Here is a 9485-nt window from a genome sequence, read left to right on the forward strand (position 1 = left end):
CTTTTTTAGTATAATCCCTTGTGCTGAGAGCAGCAACAAGGTATTTGCTGGGAGACAGATGTGCAGTGGAGGAGACAAAACAAGAGCCATTTTATTTTTCCACAGCAGCCTTTTTTTCATCTTTTCTTACACTGTAACATTGGCCTTTCTGTATGTCCGATGACGATGACATTATATACAGTACCTCATATCACTATAGCTGTTTAATGAGTGGCATCACCCATTAAGCAGTACTTGAAAAACCTTAGTGTTTCTGCGGCTTGAAATTTAGCATTGATAGTGCTGTGATGAAGAGACGTAAATTGCTCTGCAAAGCAGAATGCTTGACTGAGAGTGGTCTCATCCTGCTAGATTAATGCAGAGGAAAGCGGCACTAAAACTGATTAGATACTAATCCTAAGGGACGGTCATACACATTTACAGCTGTGCCGATGGAACCAACACTTCCACCGCTGATCATGTTATTGTCCTCACATCTACTAATCATTATCTTCTGAAAGCATTGTTTCATTTCGAGATTGATATTGTTTCCTAAAACAACATGAATATTGTTCAAAAATCCTTTATTCTGCTTATTTCATTTAGAATACTGTGCTTCTGTGTTGTATATTTGAACGGGATTATGAGGAACACTTAGGTTCAGTCCTCTGATTTTATTGGACCAACACCATTCCAAGATATTATTTTATAACATCATTGGAACATTTCACTGTTTTTCTTATCTTGTTTGTCTGTGTTCACAGCATTCCAGACGGAATGTCAGATATTGTAGTATTATTTATACACTATTATAGTATTTATTAATATTTTGAATAATTTTGTTATTTTAGTGATTTTCTTATGTGCTTTTGTCATTTTTTTCAATTATTTTTTTTAACAATGTTGTCGAGGTTACTGAGGGAGAGGACCCAAATGCAGAATGAGCAGGGGAAGAAGTTTGACAAATTAGACAAGGCACAACAGGAGGGAGTGGCGTGAGCAGTCCAGACAGTAGGGCACACAACTGTAGAGCAGGCAGGGGGATGACCACCGAGAAGAGCCCTGGGTGACAACCGGGTGGAGGACTGTAAAGGAGGAGGCAGCACTAGAGACCAGACCACAGCACCAGGAACCAGGGGCACTTGGCTATGGAGGTGAAGCCGCACACGTCCAACCTCCAGGCAGGAAGACCCAGTGGCCAGGGAGAATGCAGGAGGCAGGACAGGAACAGACAGAACTCACAAAACACCAGACAAGACTCAAGACAACAAGAGAGCAAAGAAATAATAATAATAATAATGAGAGCAAAAAGGCAGAAAGGAATCCTATGACCTAGAAACAAAACAAGAAAAATGGAACTAGAAAATAACCAAAGCTGACAGACCAAAGTAAAATAAAAAGTAAAGAAACAGATAAAAGTAAGGTAAACAAGTTCTAGAAATAACTGGAAAGACTAGTCAAGGAAATATAACAACTCAAAAGGAAAAATAAAGGATTAAAAGAAACAAGTCAAACTCAAGAAAAACCAAAAAATGAGATCCAAACAAACTGAAACTAGACTAGAGTAAAAACAGTGACAAAATAAACTTTAATAAATACCAGACGGGAAAAAAAAACTATATTTAGTAAAGACCAGCTAGAGAGGTAAGCAAACACTAATGCCTAGTTCACACTGCACGATTTTCAAAGACGTCGCATCACTGTTGGTTTCACACTGAACGACTGAGATCTGGTGTAGCATTCAGTTGTTGCGGTGTTCACACTGCACGATGGAACGACGACAGGAGGTTACACACTGCATGACTTTACAATAGGAAGAATCACAGATAACTGTCTGGTGCAGGGTTGCCAGGTTTTCGCTACAAAACCCGCCCAATTACTACTCAAAACTAGCCTGAAAATAGCCCAATTGCTTTCGAGGGGGTCCCCCAGTAAAAATCACGTTCAGTCATGCATGCAATGTGCCCCTGTCGCCGATCCATCGTGCAATGTGAACACAGCAGCAACTGAATGCTACCCCAGATAGTCACGCAGTGTGAAAACAACGAGCTTGAAATCGTGCAGTGTGAACTCGGCATAACTCACACACAAAACAAACCAGCAAACACAAGAGGAAAATGAGCACAATAAATAGGGAGGAAAGCACACAAACACAAGGTGAGAACAATCAAGTAACCAGCACCAAACAAGGACTAAACGAGGGGGCGTGGTAATGTGAAACAAGGGGGCAGGACGAAAGGAGCACATGGCCAACATAAAGACAAAGCCATGTGGTCATATACAGGACAAACAAAGAAACACTAAACAAGGACAAAACAGACAAAGCTGCCAGGGCAGAACCCTCACAAATGTATTATTTTTATTTTTAATAGTTTTAGTATTAGTTAAAGGGGTGGTTGATTGCAATTTCACTTTTTTTAACGTTAGTTAGTGTGTAATGTTGCTGTTTGAGCATAAACAATATCTGCAAAGTTGCGGCGCTGAAAGTTCAATGCAAATGGAGATATCGTCTTTAAAAAATCTGGCAGTTTAATGCCTACAAAAACAGCTCGTAGGGACTACAACAAGCTACTTCCCGGGTTTGTTACGTCACAAACCCAGAAATTTACATAAACCCCGCCCCTGGGAACATGCAGCAAAGGGGGCGAGGCCATGTTGTGCTGCTTTAGAGAAGAGGAAGAGAAAACTAGGGGTGCACGTTAAAATCTATTCATATATGAATCGCGATTCTGTCTTCTAACGATTCTAATGGATTCACAAGTTTCAAAATCAATGTTCTAAAGCAGTGGTTCTCAATACTGTTCCTCGCGTCGCCCTGCTCTGCACGCTCAGCATCTCTTTAATCAGGATAAAGCCGTATATTAAAAGCTAACAGACGCAGTAGCATTTACAAATAACAGCATATCTAAAAGTATGAGACAACAACAAACAAAAAAGGGAAGTCTACATTGCAAAAATACTTTTGGTCCTAAAGGAAGGAGATGTTTTTATGCCTCTTATTAATTTAGCCACATCCTAAGTACAATACGTGCCACTTCCCACGATCTTACAGAAAAACCTTGTTGAAAAGGAATTCGAGCTATAATTTAGGTCAACAAATCTGTTTTTCATTCAGAGTTTTGGTAACCACCACAGAGAATGTGTGTGGCCACCTGCTTCTGACCGCTTTTCTCTTGCTGTTCCAACCATCCATTTGCCTTATTTAGATAACAAATCTTTCCTCTCTGAAATAAAACCTTCATCCAACCTGTACTATCTAGAACAGCAGCTTGAGACGGTTCGAGATCCAAAATGGATTTGACACAGAGGGAAAGAACAGTAAGAAAACGGATAGCAACATGAGTGGGGAACTGAAATTGCTTCAGAGAGCAGCTCTGATAAGAATAAGATGGCATCACTGGATTTGAGAGCGAGCGAAAGACAGTGATGAAGAAAATATATAGATGCAACGTGCTGCATTGCCTCTAGCTCTGCTTTGGCCTTTTAAAAAGGTATCAGACTTTTCAATATGGAAGATCCTCAGGGTGCCAGATGCTTCCTGTTGCAGACGACCGCTAACTGAACCCCAGACCACAAATAGCCAATGTGTTTATGCCTGTGTGTGAGAACAAATTCACAGAATAAATTCCCATCCACTTTTGTGTTCTATGCTAATTATTGTATTCAGTTGGTGATAGTTATGTTTATATAAGAGAGAATGAGAGTAAGAAATGAATGGGAGAAATTGTAAAGAGTAAAATGGCAGCCATTAATTGAAAAAAGAGCCATCTCCTCTTTGTTTGTGCATTAGCTGGACCAGTGTACTAAAAGAGGAAAATGCATAAATTATTATTAAATTTATTGCTGATTCAATAAGCCATCTTGATAACTTATTAATGTTTATTTATTCCACATGTTTTAAAAGATCTTATCCTGAATGTCCAGATCACTTATTGTCCACAAGCTAAGATAAAATCAATACCATGAAGTATATACACTTCAGACCTCTGACCTCCTTATGACTCTTGAATTTCCCTTTAAGTTCAGAAAAAGGATAGTGTTACGCCTACAGTTTAGGAACATGATAGCTTCTATTTTCAGCACTGTGTAATTGTGAAATTAGAAACAAGCAGCTTCCCATGGCTAGAACCTGCTGGTTAAAACAGTGTCAAAAAAACTGCTGACAATGCCATACATGAAGAATTTATAGTTTACAGTAAACATCTAGTCTTTCCTCTGTGGCTAAGAAAGCAACTCTTCATTTGAACAAAACAATCCCCTAAAGATTTTATTGCTATGAATTATCAGAACCACAGTCCTCCATATTAAAGTGTTAAAAATAATTCATGGTTTTATGTTTCTGCTGTTGGAAGACCTTAGATCTCAGTCATTGTTTTGTTTTGTTTTTCTGTGTTTTAAAATATATTTTCGGGGACATTTAGAAATTATTTCAACAAATGTAAATTTTTTTTATTCCTTTTAGATTTCTCAGAGTGCTTGAATGTTCATTGCATATGCATTTGTACATATCTGCTGTGCAGCTGCATTGTTATAATCTTATAAAACACAGTTCAGTGTTGGCTTAGATGGGATTGCCTTCAGTGGTTCTTATTTTGTCTTTCGGAGACGTAATGATCAGACGTTTCACCATCAGCGGAAATGGAATAGGAGCCTTGCCCACAGTTCCTTAGAGACAGGCCGGACTACACGAATGTGACCTTCGGAACTCTGCACTGTGTTATTTCCTCTTAAGCTGGAGAAGTTTTGCATTTCAAATGGCTTTTTCTTTTTTTTCCTTCTTCCTCCTACTTTCTTTTTTATCTACCCTCAGGAGTTATGAGAGGATGGACGGTATTTTCCTTTAAATGCTAATCTGAAAAGCTGTAGTGACTGCTTTCAAAACGGCTTCTTTAGATACCATAATATCTGGCATATGTTACACTATGCAGACAGCTAGCCGACTGATCCATAAGCAGAATCAGTAGCGCTATGTGATTTATTAAAGCAAGAGATTCAATGGCCCTTCCATGTCAACTGTTAAGATATCAAATATTTTCCTCAGACGTGTCCAATGCAGGAATTTTCCAGACTCTTTACCAGCAAGTATGTTATCCCATTTCCAGATATACCGCAAATGCCATTTACAGATAACAGAGAGCACTTCAAGTTCAAGTTGTTAGTGAAATGGTGCCAGGTGTGAGAGAAGATTCCTTTAAAAACTGGATCTGTTTTTCCAAGCCGTTACTTCTTAAACATTCTCATGTCTCTGATCTGAGGGATTCACTTCTGGAAGCTTCCGGCTTTTGAAAAAATGAGGATAGCCAAGATAGGAAAAAAAGAGGGAAAGAAAGAAAAAAGGAGAAAGATGAAGTAGGCAGATCAAAGAACATCACAATGCTGCTTGTCTGATGGAGGAGGAGGAAGCCAAAGCCTGTGAGCTGTGGGTCAAAGAGGGAAAGTTATGGTTCCAACTTTGTAGAAATCTGTAGAAATTCCAAGCCTCATTTTTCAAGAAGTAACATTAAAATATGTCTAAAGCATATTCATATATAAATAGTCATTTGTACTTTTCCAATAACTTGTGAGCAATTTGTGTCTGAAAAGTGTTGGAGGCGCTATATGCGTTAATTAACTTGAAAACTTTAAGGGATTCACTTCTGGAAGCTTCCGGCTTTTGAAAAAATGAGGATAGCCAAGATGGGAAAAAAAGAGGGAAAGAAAGAAAAAAGGAGAAAGATGAAGTAGGCAGATCAAAGAACATCACAATGCTGCTTGTCTGATGGAGGAGGAGGAAGCCAAAGCCTGTGAGCTGTGGGTCAAAGAGGGAAAGTTATGGTTCCAACTTTGTAGAAATCTGTAGAAATTCCAAGCCTCATTTTTCAAGAAGTAACATTAAAATATGTCTAAAGCATATTCATATATAAATAGTCATTTGCACTTTTCCAATAACTTGTGAGCAATTTGTGTCTGAAAAGTGTTGGAGGCGCTATATGCTTTAATTAACTTGAAAACCAATCTCTGTAGGCAAGAAAAACTTCTTCTGCTCATTCGAAAATTCTCTTTGCAAAAGAAGAGAACATCAGGCTGGAGCTCGTGCCATTACAACATTTTAGTTCCCCCGAGAGGTCTTGTGTACTGCCCACTGAAATGTAGCCAGGATCTTATTTCCCACAATGCTAGAAGGTAAAAAACTGTAACCACCCCCACCACTGTATCTAATCTGAGCAACAAGACCTACCATTTTGAGAATTAAAACATTCACATCTAATGCATGTTTCATTAGGAATTTAATTATTTGTGTTGTAGTTTTAGTAGCTCTGGTAGAAGTTAAAATTGAGAACTCGTATGCAAGCTTTTATCAGGCAGTTCGATCCTATACATACTGCGCCACTAGCTGTGCAAATGTCCACTGACAACCAAGAGGTACCAAAACGAGATAAATGACTCCCACTTGCTAAGAGTGGAAAATCAATTCACTTCCTCTTTCACTCTCTCTCTCTCGTAATTGCGAGAAGCACACAAGAGAGCATGCAGCGTTTTGAGATTGATTCTGTTGACAGCAAATTTGCAAGTCTGAAAAGTAGCAAGTAGTTAGTCATATAAAAAGTTCTCAATCGATGAGACATTTATTTTTCAATGAGTTGTATTTTTCAAAACCGCCATCAAAGTGCTGAAGCATTTAAAAAATACATTATCACACTTCTGTCATAAATATTTATTTTTTATGAGTTTATGCAGCCTTATCTTTCAGTATTTTTGCTAAAGTCAGTCTGTTTGTATATTTGTATTGTGGCCTTTTTCTTAGAGATACATGTTGATACAGCTCATGTGAACTACCTGGACTTTGCTTGTCTGTCATCGCATTTCTATATGAGCATGCTTGTTTGCAGCTGCTTGTTTGTGTGTGACTGTGTGTGTGTGTGTGCGTTTCTGTTGGTGAAAGGTAGGATGATGCAATGACAGCAGTTCAGGGGCCATCCTCTACTCTCACATTTCTTTCACCACATTACATGAGCAGCAGACTATGTGACTATAAAGACTATAAAGAATGTGCATGTGTTTAACCAATGATTTCTATTTTATGTATTAAAAAATGAGTGTATACATACTGTATAAGTTTAGGGTTGGTAGGATATTTAAAATTCTTGTTCACCAAGACTACATCATTTGATCAAAAATACAGTAAAAACAGTAATAGTATGAAATACTATTACAATGTAAAATAACTGCTTTCTATTTTAATACTATTATAAAATGTAATTTATTTATCTCATAACAAACCTGAATTTTCAGCAGCCATTACTTCAGTCAATAGTGTCACATGATCATTCAGAAATCATTTTAATATGCTGATTTGGTCCTCAAGAAACATTTCTTATTATTATGCTAAATATTTTCATGGAAACCAAGATACCTCTCTTCAGGATTCTTTGATGAATAGAAAGTTCAAAAGAACAGCATTTATTTGAAAGTATTAAAAAATCTTACTGACCCTAAGCTTTTGATTTATGCATGTATTTAAGTATGCCATACTTAAAGTATTTAAGTATGTCATTCATGGAAATCAAAGGATATCTGGTTTCTGTTGACCGTGACATAAGATATCCTAAGAGGAGGCTTTGGAATTCATAAATAATTTACCATTGTTTATGGTGCATTATGCTGTTTTTTTTAGCTTTACAGCCAATTTACTTTCATTATATTTGAAAGATAAAATGAAACAGTCCCTATTATTAAAGGGACTGTTCACCCAAAAATAAAAATACTGTCATAATTTACAAACCCTACTGTCATAATATACAAACCCAACCTGTATTTCTTTCCTGTACAAAGATATTTTCCTTCAAAAGATATTTTAAAGAATGTTAGGAACCAAACTCAATAAAAAAAAAAATACTGAGACATTTCTCAAAATACCCATTTTGGGGGGTGAACTATCCCTTTAACTACATGGATGTGAGTAAAAGATGGCAGCAGAATTTTCATTTTTGAGTGAACTGTCCCTTTAACTATTTAATTTCATTTAGTATTCCCATTGTGAATGTAAGTAATGGACAAACTGTAAGGGTTTGAGAGGAGCAGACAGAGCACATGGATACACATCTTGAGAATGAGGGAAAGAGTGACAGTAAGTTATCGTGGAATGGCCTGGAAAACAGCAGTATCATGTCAAGAAGTAAATCAAGCAGGAGGGATGGAAAAATGGGCCAAACAACATATGAGTTTGCCCTCACACACGTACACCTCTCTTCATCTGTTGACATCAGGTCGCATTTCCTGAGAGCATCTTTATCTGAGCAGTGACAGCCCCATTTCTCACACTTGCTTATTATCCCACCCTCACCCTCACCCCTGTGTGTGCAGCCCAAAGCATCTCTCCATGGTGGCTCGCAGACTAATACAAATCTGCCTGCCATATTTTGGTATGAAGGATGATACTGTATACAGTCTGACAGTCAATATCGCATTATAATGTTTACTTTACAATAATGACCACTGACTCTTCATTATCTAGCTTATTCCATGGTTACATTGATGAATACATGAACATGAAGTATTATTTAAAGTTATTTTATTTTATTTTAATTTATTAGTTTACAGATTTGATTAATGCTTCTACTAAGATTTTTACTTCTACTAAAAAATTACAAAATCAAATAATATTTTTTGATCTGTACAGTAATTCAAGTTACTTTTTCTATGGACAACTTGCCTAACATATTTACGTCGCTACATGTCTTCTACTTATTAAAGGGTAGTTAATAAAAAAAAAAGGAAGAAAGAAAATTCTGTCAATTTACATGTCGATCCAAATCTGTATTACTTTCTTTATTCCATGGAACATAAAATATTATTTATTTATTTAATTATTTATTGGTTGGTCTACACAATGAAAGTTGGTTTCCAACATTCTTCAAAATATCTCTGAATTATGATCTTGCAATTTTATTTTTTTAGTCTCCACCACGGAATAATGAAAATAATAAAAGGGGTAACTGCTACTTTTTATCTCACAATTCTTACTTTATTTACCTCACAATTCCAACTTTTCTTCTCATAATTGCGAGCCAACATCTCATTCTGACTTTTTTTCTCAGAATAGCAAGTTCATTTACCCGCAATTATTTTATATCTCATAATTCTTAATATCTTGCAATTATGAAAAAAGACAGAATTGTGAGATATAAATTCAGAATTGCAAGAAAAAAAAAGTCAGAATAAGGAGATAAAAAGTCACAAACAAGCTTCCTGTCACGTGTGTCTTCCTGTTTAGTTCCTGTTTGTCCTATACAGCAACAGTTCCGTGACACTTCCATACTTTAAATTGTCCCTGTTCTCACCTTGATGACATGAATGAAAATCAATGGGGGATAGACGTAGCATGCATGTAGAGTACGTTCTGCATAGACTGATGCTGCCCATCCATTCTGCAAGACAAGAAACTTTTATCTGGTCATATGTTTATAAATTTGTTTTTGAATACATTTTCAGGCTTGCTCTTGACCTTTCATCATTTTGACTATTTG

This window comes from Sinocyclocheilus rhinocerous, unplaced genomic scaffold (genome assembly GCF_001515625.1).
Source record: "Sinocyclocheilus rhinocerous isolate Xijiao unplaced genomic scaffold, SAMN03320098_v1.1 scaffold690, whole genome shotgun sequence".
NCBI classification, from domain to species: Eukaryota; Metazoa; Chordata; class Actinopteri; order Cypriniformes; family Cyprinidae; genus Sinocyclocheilus; species Sinocyclocheilus rhinocerous.